At 39.7% G+C, this 16,841-nt stretch overlaps 1 long non-coding RNA gene across 1 annotated transcript; it reads left to right on the top strand.

Annotated features, from left to right (window-relative positions):
- The first annotated feature begins 138 nt into the window (after positions 1–138).
- On the top strand, positions 139–16,367 carry LOC309507199. Its single transcript, XR_014209083.1, has 4 exons — positions 139–204; positions 815–932; positions 11,303–11,426; positions 14,948–16,367. It is a non-coding gene; the product is annotated as an uncharacterized lncRNA (long non-coding RNA).
- Positions 16,368–16,841: the final 474 nt, after the last annotated feature.

Below are 16,841 nucleotides of genomic sequence, written 5' to 3' on the forward strand. Positions count from 1 at the left end.
ATCTAAATATTAGTCAAATGTATCAATAATAATTTAGCCGTAAATAAAATGACCCACATGATGACCTTTCACCTGACGACGACGACCTCATTCGACCGGGACGATTGCTCATCACGCCCTATTTTTTTTTTTTTTACAGTCTATGATCACGCCGCACGCGTATTTTTTAATTACCAGAAGATATCTTCAACACCGCGGCAGCTAGTAAGTGGTGTTTCATTCTCAGCGAAGTGATTTTGATGTTTATTTACTTATTATTATTATTTTACAAGAACGATGTGAAGAGAGCATGCAGATGTTGTTTATATTGCTGTGTGTAGCCTGTAGAAGTAACGTTAGCTTGCTGTTTGAGGGAGAAAAGTTTCACAGGCGTCGAGGGGTCTGCTCTTTTTTTATGTTATTTGACTAACCTATTATTATTATTACAGTATTTATTTATTTTTTAAAACGTAGAGTGCCTTAAAAATACTGATAAGGCTTATAATGATTTTCTCATTCTCTGAATTATCATTATAAAAATAAAACAATTCAGAACAGGATTAAAATATAATTATATTTTAAATATGACAACAACAACAAAAAAATCTACAATAGCAACAGTAGTGTTTACAACAGCAAGACTACTTTAACCTGTAAACTCAATAATATCTCTCTGGAAGTATATTTAAAAATATCAATGTCAATATAAAATGAAAAATATTCCTGACCTGACATCAAAGTGCAGTGTGAAGGAGATGTAAACCTAGTAGATTTCAGGAAAAGGTATGAAATGTCATTTTGTGTTTGTGTTTGTGTTTGTGTGTGTGTTCTGCAGTGCAAATATGCCTTGCGAGAGAGAGGATAAAAAAAAAGAAGAATAAAAAAAAAGGAGCTGCTTGAGACAGCAAAAGGCAGTGGATCCCTATCCAGCTGGTTTATGAAGAGCACAACAGGTAAGAATAACACATGTAGCCTATCATTTGTTTACATTGCAAAGGTGTTAAATTTTAGACAACAACAACAACTTCAACAGTAATAATAATATTAATTACTATATTCCAGTGTATCAGTTCTTTAATGTTTTGTACCAATATTTAAGGTGGACTTATTGATTAGGTGCAAGAGTAGTAGTGATGGTTAAAATAATAGATTAATGCTGAAATAGTAAATTGTGCCTTGTTCCTAGATGGACAGAAAGGGGAAAGTAATAGATCAAATGAGGAGATGGAGATAGAGGAAGAAAAAGAGGGAAATGTAGAGGGACAAGTAACAGAAAGAGAGCATGGAACAGCAAGCCAGGAGACAGAGTCTGGTGAGAAAGATGGAAATGTAGAGGCACAAGCGACAGAAACAGTGCAGAAAGAAGCAAGCCTGGAGAAAGAGGCTGGTGAGAAAAAGGGAAATGTAGAGGCACGAGCGACAGAAAGAGAGCAGGGAACAGAGAGCCAGGAGAAGGAGACAGATGCCAGAGAGAGGCTATTTTCAAACCTATTTGGACTAAAACACCCAACTGACCCTGGCCACGTCCTACAATTCAACATAAAGTACGATGAGGCCTTTATCCAAATGTGTGATAATATTGGACCCTGCCAACCAGTACTGTCATTTCCAAAGAATGTAGAGGGACGGTCATTTCAGAAGAAGTGGTATGAGAACAACCCATGGCTAGAATATTCTACTAGCACTGATGCCATGTTTTGCTTCAGCTGCTGTCTTTTTTTAAATGATGAAAAATACAAGTGTCACACTTACTGGAAAACTGGAGGATTAAATCGCTGGAGGAAGGCTTTAGAAAAAATTCAAGAGCGCTGTGCCTCAGAGGCTCACATGTGTTGTATGGTGAGGTGGAAAAATGACTGGAGGCAGGATTTGAAGTGGGTGACCTTGAGTCGCAATCTGCAAAAGACAAAGAGAGGGAGAGGAACAGAGAAGTGTTGTGTCGTCTGATTGCCATTACTCTTTTCCTGCCAAGACAGGGCATGTCTTTCAGGGGAAATGATGAAACTTCATCAAGCCAAAATCGAGGGAATTTCTTAGAGTTAGTGGAGTTGTTCAGCAAGTATGACAGTGTAATTAAATTACACCTTAATGCAGTAAAAGAGAAGCAGGGAACCCAAAAAAGACCTCTTGTCTCGCTCCTCTCGAACAGAACCCAGAATGACTTGTCTTAATCAAAGCTTTGGCCATATCAGTAAAACGTGTCATCAGAGAAGAAATTCAAGAGAGCAAAATCTTTTCGATACTTCTGGATGAAATGACAGATGTGTCCCACACTGAACAGGTTTCTTTTGTTGTGAGATATGTACACAACATGAAAATAAAGGAGCGATTCATTCAGGTGTGCAATGTGCATTCAACAAGCGGAGATGCTCTTGAAAACCTTGTGATGGCTCTACTGGAAGAAATTGACTTGAAAATAGAAAACATCCGGGATGAAGGTTATGATGGAGCTGCGAACATGAGTGGGCACTATAAGGGACTGCAGTCCAGAATTCTAAGGCAAGATATTTTAGTGCAAGATATCATAGCCAGCACAGTGCTCAAACGACGTTTGGATTACTACAAAAACGCAGAATTATTTTATCCGACCAGCTTACATTCCGGGGAAAGGAAAACACAACTGCCTACATTCATAAGGATAAGAGAGAAAATGCCTCTTCTGGTTCAAGAATCTGCTTGCTACACTAACTGCCACAGACTTTTACAAAGGATTGCAGTTCTTGAAACAAAGTTACTTATGGGACCACCAAACCAGACGGAACACACAACAGAGCTTCGTCACGGACACCCTCAGCATATAGCCGGTGAGTCCCATGAAACTAGTGCTCCTCGACAGCCCATACTGAGTGTAGAGAAACAAGCCGATCGACTTACAAATCGATGGCACAAACAGGGAGCGAGACCCAAATGCACTCGAGACATCAGATTGTCACAAGCATCACATATTGCCGCAGTAGCATCCTCTACCCCAGATACAGCTCTGACAAGGATTGCAAACACTGGTCTCCTACCACCACCTATACATCTTGAGAACAGATTTGAAGTACTAATGAATGTAAATGAGGAATCCCCAAACGTGATGAATGTGATCGAACACAGACTGAATCAGCCAGTAGCAAACACTGATGCTAACAGTTACTGTCGCTCTAGGTCGACCAGACAGCGGCACTCAGCTCAGACCGCAGCCGAGCCCTGGGGCCCGTTCTTCGTACGTTGCTTAAAACATCCGAGATCAAATTACACATCCAAGATGATATCATCGTGCTAATCATGATCTGGCTAATTAGGTTCTTCGAACACACCTATTATTAGTATAGCTGGATTGAGTTATCTGAGATAATTGCGCGTTCATGCGCTGGTTTAAAAGGGGATATGTATCGATAGTAGAAACATTGATCAGCAACGCTGCTATTGGCTGCTCAGCGTGGTCAAAGAGCGCGCACAGTTTTTCTCCTCAGCAGAGCAAGAACTAATAGTTGAAGTTTATTCAGAATTTTAATGTTTAATCAAAACGCCAGGGAACACTTCAAAGTCTGCAAAAGCCAGGAGAGAGGGCTGGCAAAAAGTAGCAGACAATTTAAATCCGTTAGAAGTGGCCATGTTAGATGTCTTTATCACTTATTAGCCTATATATTTGTATTTTAATAATTGCATAATTACTTTGTTCATTGTAATGTCAGAGTCACCACACTAGAACATGGGAACAAATAAAAGTGAAGTACAAAAATATTCTACATAATGGTATTTTTTTGTTATATTATAGTCTCTTTTATAATAGGCACTGTTAAATAAATGGTTGTCTGTTTATGAAAGCAACCAAGAAAAAGGATGAAAAAAAAGAAAGAAAAGATCTTAAGTAGCCTACACTGTAAAATAAGGCCGTATAGTCATTTCAATCTTGAGTAATGATGAATTGCTTTGACTTGTGAAAGTGAAAAATGATATACTTATGTTAATGTAAAAATATTTTGCCAGGAGTTATTGATCACATTTTTCCCGAATGTAGTTCATTGTAATGACATTGTGTTTTCCTCTTTTGTGCACTTTTACATAATACACCAACACTTGTATCTGTTCCCAAGAAAGTGGTGGCTGAAATATGTGCAGTAAGTGGACATTTTCTAACTTTCCAAAGGAAAGAAAGTATAAGACTTTGTAATGTCCTTTTGTTTCTATTGCACTGGACAGTGAATACTGACAGTGGACACCCTCTCAGATAACTGTCATATGGAGGAACTAGCCAACCTGCAAGTGCATACATAACTTTACTTAATTTATACTTGTATGCTTTAAGGCTGCAATATAAGTTGCAGGATTCCACATCTCCAGAAAGGCCTACAGAAGAGTCTGCACAGACAGAGGAGACACAGGCCTACAGGTGGGCAGTGTATAGCCAACTTTTCCTTTTTATTTGTTGCATGAGGCATGTGTCTAATATCTCTTGTTGCAGGCACTTGACCACTGGCTTTTCTTTACAAAGAACAATTAAAATAAAACTCAAGGAACTAAGCATAGGCTATTTGTCTTTTATTAAACATTTAATGAAAAGTGTTTGTTTTTTTTTTTTTTTTGCAATGTTGTGTAATATGGCACATGCAACAATGTCACAGGCCCTGTCAGGTGTGCAACCCTCAGACTTTTCAGACACTGAAATCTTCCCTTTAGTTAGCCAAAGTTCATTTCATTGTGTGCCCTTGTCCTGGCTAGAGCTGCATTGTAACTGGTTTGGGTCAGGGAATGGGGTCATAAAACACCTGTCTGCACTGCAGGCAGGAACATGTCATAATCACCTATGAAAAAATGCAGTTCTGTTAGGATCAGCATAAGGGTATGTAATACAGTGAGCTTGATTATTTAATTGTGGAACTTTCCTTACCACTTTCAAATAATGTGCATAAATGTGAATCTCTGAAAATTCTTAAATCATGCACAGATCCTGGCCATTTTGTTTGGAAGATGATTGCATGACCTTCAAAAAAAAAAAAAAAAAAAAAAAAAAAAACTGCTTTAAAAAAAAAAACTGCTTTACAACATTGGGTCTTAAGTGGCTTGGAAATGCCACAAAAAAACCTAAAACTGTTTTTTAAACCTAAAAGCACCAGGTAAACTCCGAATGACACGACAGACAGCACTTTCCATCAAGTTCTCCGCATCTCCAATAGTGTAAAGGAAAGAGCCACTCGCAAATAATCTTAGGGCAATGCAAACAGTTTGTGCTGTAGTTAAAGCCTGACTCCGACAAGTCGAAAATAAATGTGCGTTTCCAACAAATTAATCATGTAAACGACAATCTCACGAGTCACGAGAAAAAAAAAATATCTCAAAGTGCACTATCGCGCTGCGCTGGACTTCCCGTATCAGCTCCGCTTATGAATCCGCAGTCTAATCCTGTTAACATGAAATAAGCCTGCTCCCGAGCAGGTTTAAGCTTGCGCACCTGTTGCTATGACAGCAAGTCCAGGATGAGCGTCGAAGAACCAAAAAATCCAAGATCATGCCAAATCGCCAACAATCAAATCCAGCTAACTGAGTTAGCGACGTACGAAGAACGGGCCCCTGGACTCTGATAGTGGGGGACTCCATAATCAGAAACATTAGCAGCAGGGATACAACTACGTGCTGCCTTCCACAAGCAACAACTTCTGATATAAACGGGGAACTTCAGAACATTCTGATGAAACATAAGACTGCAAATCGACATTCATGTGGGGAAGAATGATATTCATAAAGAGCAGTCAGAACTCCTTAAGAAGGATTTCAATGAACTTTTTGAAACACTTAAAAAACTGAAAGTTCAAACATTCATCAGTGGACCACTCCCAGCAAGAGGAACAAACTGGTTTTCACAGTTGCTTGGGCTTAATACATGGCTGCAAAAAACCTGCAATATAAAAGGAGTGAACTTCATTGACAACTTCAATCTTTTCTGGAGTCAGAGACAACTGTTCAAACTTGGTTCAAGAGTGCTAAAGGACAATATCTACTTCTCCCTCAATCATCCTTCTTCAGTGTGTGCCATATTACAGCCTCCGATAACACCAGAGCAACAGCCCCTCTCACCAGACACTTTATCCCTCTCTCCAGCATCTCCACTTCTGTGCTTCTCACAGAAAATGGAAGAACTGGTGTATGCTGGAACCAAACTATCCCACTCTTTTGCTGCAAGCCCCCAGATATCAACCAAAAAATGGCAGACACCGCAACCACCAAAGCCTGCGGGCCCAGCTCGCCCTCCCCTTCCTCCTGTGAGAGCTCTTCAGCCTCTGCCACAACGCCAGGGCCCACACCCTCCTCCATCTGCTCGAGGTGAACCAAAAACAACTGATACCCGCTCTCAGTGATATGTGTTGGGTCCCCGCTATGATAACAGTAACTTTCTCAAATGTTTACAGAACAAGCGGGAACCCAGTGTGCTTGTCTGTATCTTTCTCTATTGCTGTTCTATTACAAGATAGAAAGTCTAAGGCCTTCAATAGCCGTACAGCAAACCCAACTAATCTGGTGCCTATTACACGTCAAACTAAGATTGCTGTTGGGGACAAAAAGTAAGACTTGTTAAGTTAGCACTTTTAAACATCCGCTCACTTAAAAATAAATCACTTCTAGTCAACGACTTAAAAACCATAAACAACCTGGAATTTATGCTTCTAAATGAAACCTGGCTGGAAGACAACTGCAGTGCAACAGTCCTCAATGAAACATCCCCTTCTAAGTTTACTTTTATGAGTGTCTGCAGAGCTGTAAAGAGAGGTGGGGGTCTATCTGCTCTTTTTAAAGATATCTATCAATGTAAGCAAATATCATTTGGGAATTACCCGTCTTTCGAATATCTGGGTATTGTGTTAAGGTGCTCCACGCATTTTACTTATCATTATTTACAGGCCTCCAAAATACTCTCCAGCCTTTGCTGAGGACTTTACAGAACTGTTATCAACAATTACCTCAGAGTTTGACTCTTTTGCCATTGCTGGAGATTTTAACATCCACATAGATAATGCAGAAACCAATATGGCAAAAGAAATCAAAACTGTTTTAAAAACTTTTGATCTGACTCAGCATGTACATGGACCCACACACAATCGTGGACACATTCTAGATTTACTTATCAGTAAGGGTCTAAACATTTCATCGATTGTTATTAAGGATGTTGCACTGTCTGATCATTTCTGTATTTTCTTTGATATATTGATCTCTCCTGCCATTGAAGCTAGATCTGTGTCTGTCAAGAAGAGATGCTTAAATGAGAACACTAGTGTGCTATTTATGAAAGCTATATCCTTAACACCAAGCATATCTGCTGACTCTGTTGATTTTCTCCTTGATTCTTTTACCTCAAAAGTTAAAAGTGTAATTGATGATATTGCTCATGTGAAAGTCAGGAAGAAGAGTGGCAGACAAAAAGCACCTTGGAGAAACTCAACAGCAGTGCAAAATATGAGGAGACAATGCAGAAAAGCAGAGCGTATGTGGCGGAAGACAAAACTTGTAGTCCATTATAACATCTACAAAGACAGCATCCATGCTTTCAATGTGAAACTAGGCAAAGCTAGACAGACTTTCTCAAATATATAAACAGCAATTTAAACATCACACGCACTCTTTTTGCTACTGTAGAGAGACTGACAAACCCCCCTAGCCAGATTCCCAGTGAAATGCTCTCAGACAGCAAGTGCAGTGAGTTTGCTTCTTTTTTCTCTGAGAAAATCAATAATATCAGAAAGGTGATCAGCACATCCTTGAGTTGCGCTGGGGTCAGACAGATCAGACCACCTGAGAAAGTAGTTACTATGTCTGATTTCAAAGAAATTGATGGCAAAATTTTGGAAGAAACCGTACAGCACCTTAAAACATCAACCTGCGCTCTTGACACACTTCCCATATCTTTTTTCAAAAGTGTGTTAAACAGTTTAGAAGCAGATCTTCTAGAAGTGGTAAATGCCTCACTTCTCTCTGGGAGTTTTCCAAACTCCCTTAAAACTGCAGTTGTCAAGCCCCTCCTGAAAAAGAGCAATCTGGATAAGACCATATTAAGGAACTATAGACCGATCTCAAATCTTCCTTTCATAGGCAAGATCATTGAAAAAGTTGACTTCAATCAGCTGAACAAATTCTTAAGCTCGAATGGATACTTTGACAATTTTCAATCTGGTTTCCGACCACATCACAGCACAGAGACAGCGCTCATAAAGATAATATACGATATTCGCTTAAAGGAACACTCCACCGTTTTTTGAAATAGGGCTTATTCACCTTCTTTCCTACATTTAGATAGGTGGGCAAATGCATTTTTGTCTTACATGCGTTATGTTTACATGCGTTGTTTTAGTTTGACAGGGTCGGCGCTAGCTTAGCTTAGCACAATGAATGGAATCCTTTGTTGCCAGCTAGCATGGCCTGAGTAAAAGTGATCCCCCCCCCCCCCCCCACTTATTACTTCTTGTGGCCTGCGTATTCACAACGAGTACAAATAGCAATGCAGATTAACACTAGGTGATTTCCTAGGCAGATATTGACTTGGGACTATATTAGGGGGAAGCACAGGCGAAGCACTGCTGCTTAGGCGATGCACTGCTACTTGGGCGCAGAGATATCACGCAACACATGAAATGTGAATATGTGGTATAATATGTGAATGTGAATACAGGTATAATATGGGTCGATCTATACATGTATGAAGTGGGAGAGAGGCCGCACTATGCTTAAATATATTTTTATTTTTATTTACACAGACATCCTGATATCCTGATATCCTGTCTGTGCAACTAAAAATAAAAATAAAAATATATTTAAGCATAGTGCGGCCTCTCTCCCACTTCATGTATTATAATTATCTAGGCCAGCACTCTTAAAATTGACAAGTGTAGGCTACACATTGAGTGAAGCCTGCTCCTATCCACATTTACTTTTCGATCTATACATGCGTCATGTTTAAAATAATCACTTACTCTGTGGACAGTTGTCCATTTGGTCCATTCGGCGTGGGGCTTTTTTTCCAGTTCACTTTATCACACCGGGAAAAAAAATAGAGTAAAAGTTACTGCAGGATGGATCAACGCCGTGAAATCCTCGGTAGCTGTGAGACAACTGCCGGCACGCTCATCTTGATCTGACGCGCTGAGCCTGGTCATCGATGGCAAAAAATGTCCCACTCTCTACAGCTCAGACACTATTTCAGTCGGGATAGATTGGCATATTCCCCCACATTCACACCACCAGTACATGTTGGCTCTCATCCTCACGTCCTCAGGCTGTTGAGCGATCGCAATCTCCTCCTCCTGTCATTCTATTTCCAAAGCACGCAGCTCATCTTCTGAAAACTCAGGTGTGGTTCTGGCTCTTGATTGTCTGAGAAGTCACCTTCTTCGTCTCTCACAAAATTAGCCATGTTCATTGCCATTCATGTACTGTAGGAAAAATAGCCAGCTACTATTCACGCCGGTATGTTGACATTTCATGTGTTGCGTGATATCTGTGCGCCCAAGTAGCAGTGCTTCGCCTAAGCAGCAGTGCTTCGCCTGTGCTTCTACCTAATATAGTCCCAAGTCAATATCTGCCTAGGAAATCTCCTAGTGTTAATCTGCATTGCTATTTGTACTCGTTGTGAATACGCAGGCCACAAGAAGTAATTAGGTGGGGTTTTTTTGTGGTTTTTTATCACTTTTACTCAGGCCATGCTAGCTGGCAACAAAGGATTCCATTCATTGTGCTAAGCTTAGCTAGCGCCGACCCTGTCAAAAACAACGCATGCACTGAGACAAAAATGCATTTGCCCACCTATCTAAATGTAGGAAAGAAGGTGAATAAACCTTGGTGGAGAAAAAAAAACGGTGGAGTGTTCCTTTAAATACTGATACAGGCAAATTATCAGTGCTGGTACTACTCGACCTCAGTGCTGCATTTGACACTGTCGATCACAACATACTTCTGGACAGGCTGGAAAACTGTGTGGGGCTTTCAGGGATAGTCCTAAAATGGTTCAGGTCATACTTAGGAGGGAGAGGTTATTATGGGAGTATGGGAGACCATAAGTCTGAATGGACATCCATGACATGCGGAGTCCCTCAAGGCTCGATTCTTGCGCCACTCCTGTTCAACCTGTATATGCTCCCAATGAGCCAAATAATGAGAAAGAACCAAATCTCTTACCACAGCTATGCAGACGACACACAGATCTACTTAGCCCTATCGCCTAACGATTACAGCCCCAATGACTCCCTGTGCCAATGCATTGATGAAGTCAACAGTTGGATGTGCCAAAACTTTTCTTCAGTTAAATAAAGACAAAACTGAAGTAGTTGTGTTTGGAAACAAAGATGAAGTTCTCAAGGTGAACGCATACCTTCACTCTAGGGGTCAAACAACTAAAAATCAAGTCAGGAATCTCTGTGTGATTCTGGAGTCAGACCTTCGCTTCAGTAGTCATGTCAAAGCAATAACTAAATCAGCATACTATCATCTCAAAAATATTGCAAGTATTAGATGCTTTGTTTCCAGACAAGACTTAGAGAAACTTGTGCATGCTTTCATCACCAGCAGGGTGGATTATTGTAATGAACTCCTCACTGGCCTTCCCAAAAAGACCATAAGACAGTTGCAGCTCATACAGAACGCTGCCGCTAGGATTCTGAGCAGAACCAGAAAATATGAACATATCACACCAGTCCTCAGGTCTTTACACTGGCTCCCAGTTAGATTTAGGATTGATTTTAAAGTATTATTACTGGTCATTCAATGGCCTAGGACCTCAATACATTGAAGATATGCTTACTAAATATAAACCCAACAGATCACTCAGATCATTAGGATCATATCAGCTAGAAATACCAAGGGTTCATTCTAAGCATGGCGAGTCCGCTTTTAGCTAGTATGCCAGCCGCAGCTGGAACCAGCTTCCAGAAGAGATCAGATGTGCTCCTACAGTGGTCACATTCTAATCCAGACTCAAAACACATCTGTTTAGCTATGTTTAATTATTTTAATTTAATTAGCGGAGCATGGTACAATCTTCAGCAGTGTAAAAATGGAGGGATCTGAAATTGCCGAGCAGTTAAATAAATGCAAGGGTATTGTGTGAAAAGTGAAAAAAAAAAACCAAGTCTAGCTTTGTTGTAGATGAGAAAATATATTTTATATGTACTATAACATTTTAGTATAAGTGCATTTTTAATTCTTTCAAATCTTTTTAAAGAAGTGATATTCTGTTAATTTTGCTAAGTCTTTATTATATTGTGAAGTCTTTGATGTATTTACACAAAGAAATACTTTACTGTAAATTGGAATGAAAGTTTTCAAACATTCATATGTATTTGATATGTATTTACAGAAATGATTCAATTGAAGCCATCTTGATGAAGTTGGACAAGGAGTTCTTCAATGCTGGTGACATCATCATTCATCAGAGTGCGCAAAGGCTCCACATCTGCATGAATATTCATGTGTCTTTTCAGGTGTGCTTCAAAAATAAATGTCTTCACACTGATCACAGCCGAATGATCTTTTTCCTGAGTGAAACAGCAGATGATTTTTGAGACTAGTTGCCCGTGTGAAGCTCTTTCCACACCGATGGCATGTGAAGGGTTTCTCTCCGGTGTGGATTCTCGTGTGTCTCTTCAATTTTGATTTAGCTGTAAAGCTCTTTCCACACTGAGAGCAGGTGCAAGAACATTTCTCTCCTCCTCTTAGAGTGTTTTGTTGAGGTTTCTGAAACTGATGGCATTTCTCCTCCACTTCACTTTGTTACATCGGACCTACAACAAACATATTAAATTAGACAATTCAAGATTTAAATAAAATACAAATTTCAAATAGACAAATAGAGTGTCTCCCTCTTTTCTTTCGTTCTGGTCTGTAAGGCTGCAGGTGTTAGATATATATGTAACCTCTCCACCCGAGTCCTACTCGCCTCGCTTTGTGCGGGCCTCGAACCCAGGTCTCCAGCGTGAGAATCAGGCGTTCTAACAAGGAGGCTAAAGAATGCAGCCTCTAGCAACTGTCGCTAGAACGCCTATTGAGATCAGAGGAGTGAGGTTTACTTGCACAGCGACTACTAGCTGGTCTCCGTTACATATGTATCTGTTTTAATGTACACTCTATGTGTGTGTGTTTCTTGGAAAGCAGTCTGTAAAGGGCCCGAATGTCTGCTCTGTGGTGTGCGGTGCCATCATGTGCGGTGCCTTCAGCCGGAAATTGGGCATAAATTAACTTTTTATGTAGCTATTGTATATTCTCATTGGCTGGCAGCTACACCCCCCTGAACCAAGAATAAAAGCAATTTTACGCAAGTAAAGTTGAGGAGGTTTTGTGAACGAATTGGCTTCATGTTCCTGATTCTCTTTCCATGAGCTTAGGTCATTCAACGATGAAAAATGAAAATTCTGAGAATGAGGCACAGGAAAAAAATTGAGATAAAACAACAGGTATTATAACAGGTTTGTGGGAATGTGGTCATTGAAGTTTGGTGAAGTATAACTGGTCACTTAACAGATGCTTAACCTTTGTAGCATACTAGCCTAGCTGTAAACCTTGTTTACACTTTCGCCTGATACAGCAACGTTTAAACTGTAGTGACTCTCCGCTAGTGATGGGAACACACATCCTAGCTACATACAAAACATTTGTGATTGGTTTGTAAACGGTATTATTACACACTAGCCTGGGTTTCCCCATGCTGCCTTGTGCGCAGCGCGATTTTATTCACGCTGCTAGGCAGCCTGGATTCCATGGACTAGATTTTCGCCTCAGCGAGGGGACCAATCATAGAACGGGGAGGGAGCAGCAAGACGATGACGACGTCTATGCGACACACCGAAGCAGTTTGTTTATATCTATGGATCCAACATGGCATCAGACGCGAAGTTACCTTTCGATGCAGCCTTAGATAGTGTTCTAAGTAGTTTAGAACGCAAGTTTATTTCGTCTTCTTCCTCGTCGAATTTCTGTCGCTTTACATACGTCATCTGGTATAATTGAAACGATTGGCTATGAGCTACGTACAGGCGCATTTGATAGACATTCGTAGCGTCCAATAAACGGCTCTGGGCTCCCACGCCTCAAATACGAGAAAATGTGGTTTCCAGACCATGTCTCAATGAGAAAGAGGTCTGACATTAGCCAGGCTAATTACACAGTTGTTAAATTGGCTTTTGTGTTTTTACACCAAAGGGGCTATCAAGTTTTTTTTTCCAGTAATGTGTAAGGTTGGGTTGAGTAGTTATTCAAACAAAGAAAAATACTTTAAAATGGTGAATATGGTGAAAATGTAAAAATACTTTACAATTCACTTACTTTATTATTATTTTTTACCTTTAATATTAACAGGCAGGCAACGGATTTCACCCTCGGAAAATTTATGAAATTGAACATGTTTGAAAATATTGGTTGGCAAATATGTAAACATCTTTTTAAACAAGAAAATTATGTAGATTTAAGAGAATCAGGGCCAATTTCTTTGGCAGTTTATGTTATGTTTGATTTAATCACACTGACACGGGAGGTAATTACTCAACTCAATGCATTATGAAACAACCTGAACAACAAATGAGGCACTTGTGTGCAGACATAACAGTTTACACTTTAAATACACACATTTACTTATTCACATACTACAATTCATGCATTCATCTGCTTCCAAATAGGAGTAAAGGCAGGCTCTTCTGGTTTATGCTGCCTTTGTCTACAGGCAGCACGGTCTGCTGACCTCCTTGTCAATCACTCACTTCCTAACAAACTTAGTTGGGTTCCACAACTCTAGTGGTGGACCCACTAACTTTACGAACATCAAAGAGGACACAATGACAATCTTCAGCTGATTTCTCAGTGGTGAAACAATAGTATTCATCGCTGAAAATCCCCTTTCACATTCGGCTGTGCTCACAGCCAGTGTATCTACTATGTGTTTTAATTTCAGAAGACCCTCTTTAATTGCCATGTTTGGGTTTTCCTTGTAGTCCCTGAAACCTTGTTTGACACTACAGTAGTTCATTGCCAGACTATCACACAGCTGCGTCAATTCTTGTTCTCCATACAGCAGTGGCATGAACAAACTTTTTGTGATTGATTTTTATTTGTCTCCCACCAGTTTTCAATGGAACCCCCTTAAAAACACTATCCTGAACAGCCTGACAGGCAATCTGGTAATGAAGGCCTGGTGTCTCCATCATTGCTAAGAAAACATCAGCCTGCCATTTAACTTTTTTTAACCGTTCTGAGAGACGAAGTTCTCTGTTTTGTAATGCCTCAGACAAGTCTTTAAGCTCGAGAGAGTGACCAAGATGGCGCTCTGACTATACGTGCTTTGAAGAGCTCTGCAAATTCAAACTAATAATTTGATTTGTAGTGCGGTAAGAAAGACTGTCTATCTATCTTTTGTAGAGTTGGGGTACTCGAACTTGGACTCGGGTCCAATTTTGAATGAACTCGGACTTGTCACGCACTCGGGTGAATTTGTACACGGACTTGGACATTTTGGACTCGGAAAATATTCAGAGTACAGTATAGTCATGTGTAACAATAAAACCATCATAAAATTTAGATGAGAAATGAATTAATGTCTCCCCGCCTGTCATTTTACTGCACCATACCGGCAGGCAGCAGTAGCATCATCTTATGCTTGCAGACAAAACACACACATCACTCATATCAATGTGTGGCTAGGACGATGTCTTCAAAGTCAGCAATAATTTGTTTTGCTTACAAAAAACATTTTAGTAAGGAAATTAACATATCACCACAGAAATGCAGCCCTGTACATATAGTCCTTTTTAAATTTAAAATGATTTGCTCTTAATGTAATGTAATTATTTTCAATCAATTACTTAATGTGATCTGAATTGCAATAACTAGTTAAATAGCTTAAACAAAACTTTGAAAAAAAATGTTTTAGGCACATTAGACAAATACCTTTGTTTTACATTTACCTTCTGTTTTTGAATTAGCAAGAATTGCTAAAATGTTCTCTTTTTTTCCCCAGAATAAGAGAGTACCAAAGACAGCAGCAACCAACAGATGCTGCACAGCCCAGCATTGCAGGATTTGCAAGACCAGAATTGACCAAACAAGCAGTGCAACTTTATGATGCAAGTTCTCCAAGACAACAAGAAATTCATAATGCCACCATTAAGGATCTTCTCATTGGCTGCACTTTACCTCTGTCAATTGTTGAAAATCAGCATTTCAGGCATTTCTTGAAAGTAATGGACAACAAATACACTCCCATTGCAAGAAAAACAATCACTGAAAAACACATTCCTTTGTTGGTTGATCAGGTGAAGGATTCAATTAAGAGGAAGCTCCAGACCCAATCATCTGTGTCCATAACTGCTGACATATGGTCTGATGGAACCATGCAGTCCTTCTTCGGTGTTACAGCCCATGGATTAAACCAAGATGGAAATCAGCTGGAGTCCTTTCTTTTAGACTGTAGGAGGTTTTGTGGCAGACACAGTGGAGACAACATAGCCATGGCATTTGACGAGATCATTGATGAATATAACATAGCAAGTAAAGTCAGGTACATTATTACTGATAATTCAGCCAATATGAAGTGTGCATTCAAAGTCAACCTACCACAGGAAGAGCAGCACAGTGATGGCAGAGATGCAGAAGAGGAAAAGGATGTGACCTGGGAGGATGTGACCTGGGAAGACGAGACTATCATGGTGAGAACAAGACAAAGGCTGTCATGTTTTGCACATTCTCTGTAATTAGTTGTACATGATGGAATGAAAGAAGCCAAGGCCTTTTCTTCAGCACTTGCCAAAATGTCAAAATTAACCTCATTACTTCACACAAGTACTACATTTAAAGAGCGATTTGAGGCTACATTTGGGACAGATAGATCAATTCCTGCAGCTACATCCACACACTGGAACAGTACATTCAAGCAGCTACAGGCCCTTACAGCACTTGACCATAGGGATCTCGCACAAATTTGCAGTTCAGACTTTTAACATGTTCTTTTTTCAGTTTGTGAATGGAATCAACTGAAGGATTTAGGTTCTGTTCTCTGTCCTTTTGCGGAAGCAACAGACCTTACAGAGGGTGAGAAAGTGGTCACTATTAGTATGGTGGTCCCCACTGTACTTGATTTAAACACTCATCTGCTTCAAATATCAGAGTCAAGAAGTCATTGCCGGCCACTAGCCACAGCCCTTCAGCAATCACTTTTAAAGAGATTCTCTAGGATCTTTGTGAGAACCAAAATGATTGAGCAAAATGGGAAAGAGGACCAGTTCAACCATAATGTCTATTTCTTGGCTACAATGCTTGATCCTCAGTTTGGCCTGAACTGGGTTGATCTATAGATGTAACCAACAATGAGAGTCCAGATTCAGTGAAGAAATTCAGAGAGGATCTGAAAAGAACACTTATTTTACACTTACTCATTTTATTCTGAAGCAAACTTCTTATTTGTCTACCATATACTCTGTATTCTGCAGAGCATAAAAATATGCAGTAGGCATACAATAATGGTCCTTAGGTCCCTAAAACGAAATAATGCATTTTTTAATGTGTGTAAAAAAATTAAAATGTTCAATGGCAATGACGATGTCATAGTGGTATTTTTTTTATTACATTTTTATATTGCCATTGGTTTAATGGGTTGAACGGTTAAAATATTAATAGAATGTAAAAATTTACAATACCAATTTACAATTTACTAAATACTAATCTTTTTTTAATTTAATTACTTTCTGGACTCGGGCGGACTCGACTCGGACTCAGCCTTTAAGAACTCGGACTTGAGTCCAACTCGGGCCCTTTTGGACTCGGACTCGGACTTGATGTTTAAGGACTTGGTCTTGACTCGTACTCGACAAAGGTGGACTTGGAATGTTGTATAAAGATATTGATAGCTGTATAAT

The sequence above is a fragment of the Leuciscus leuciscus genome (genome assembly GCF_965113295.1).
Source record: "Leuciscus leuciscus genome assembly, chromosome: 10".
Classification (NCBI taxonomy): domain Eukaryota; kingdom Metazoa; phylum Chordata; class Actinopteri; order Cypriniformes; family Leuciscidae; genus Leuciscus; species Leuciscus leuciscus.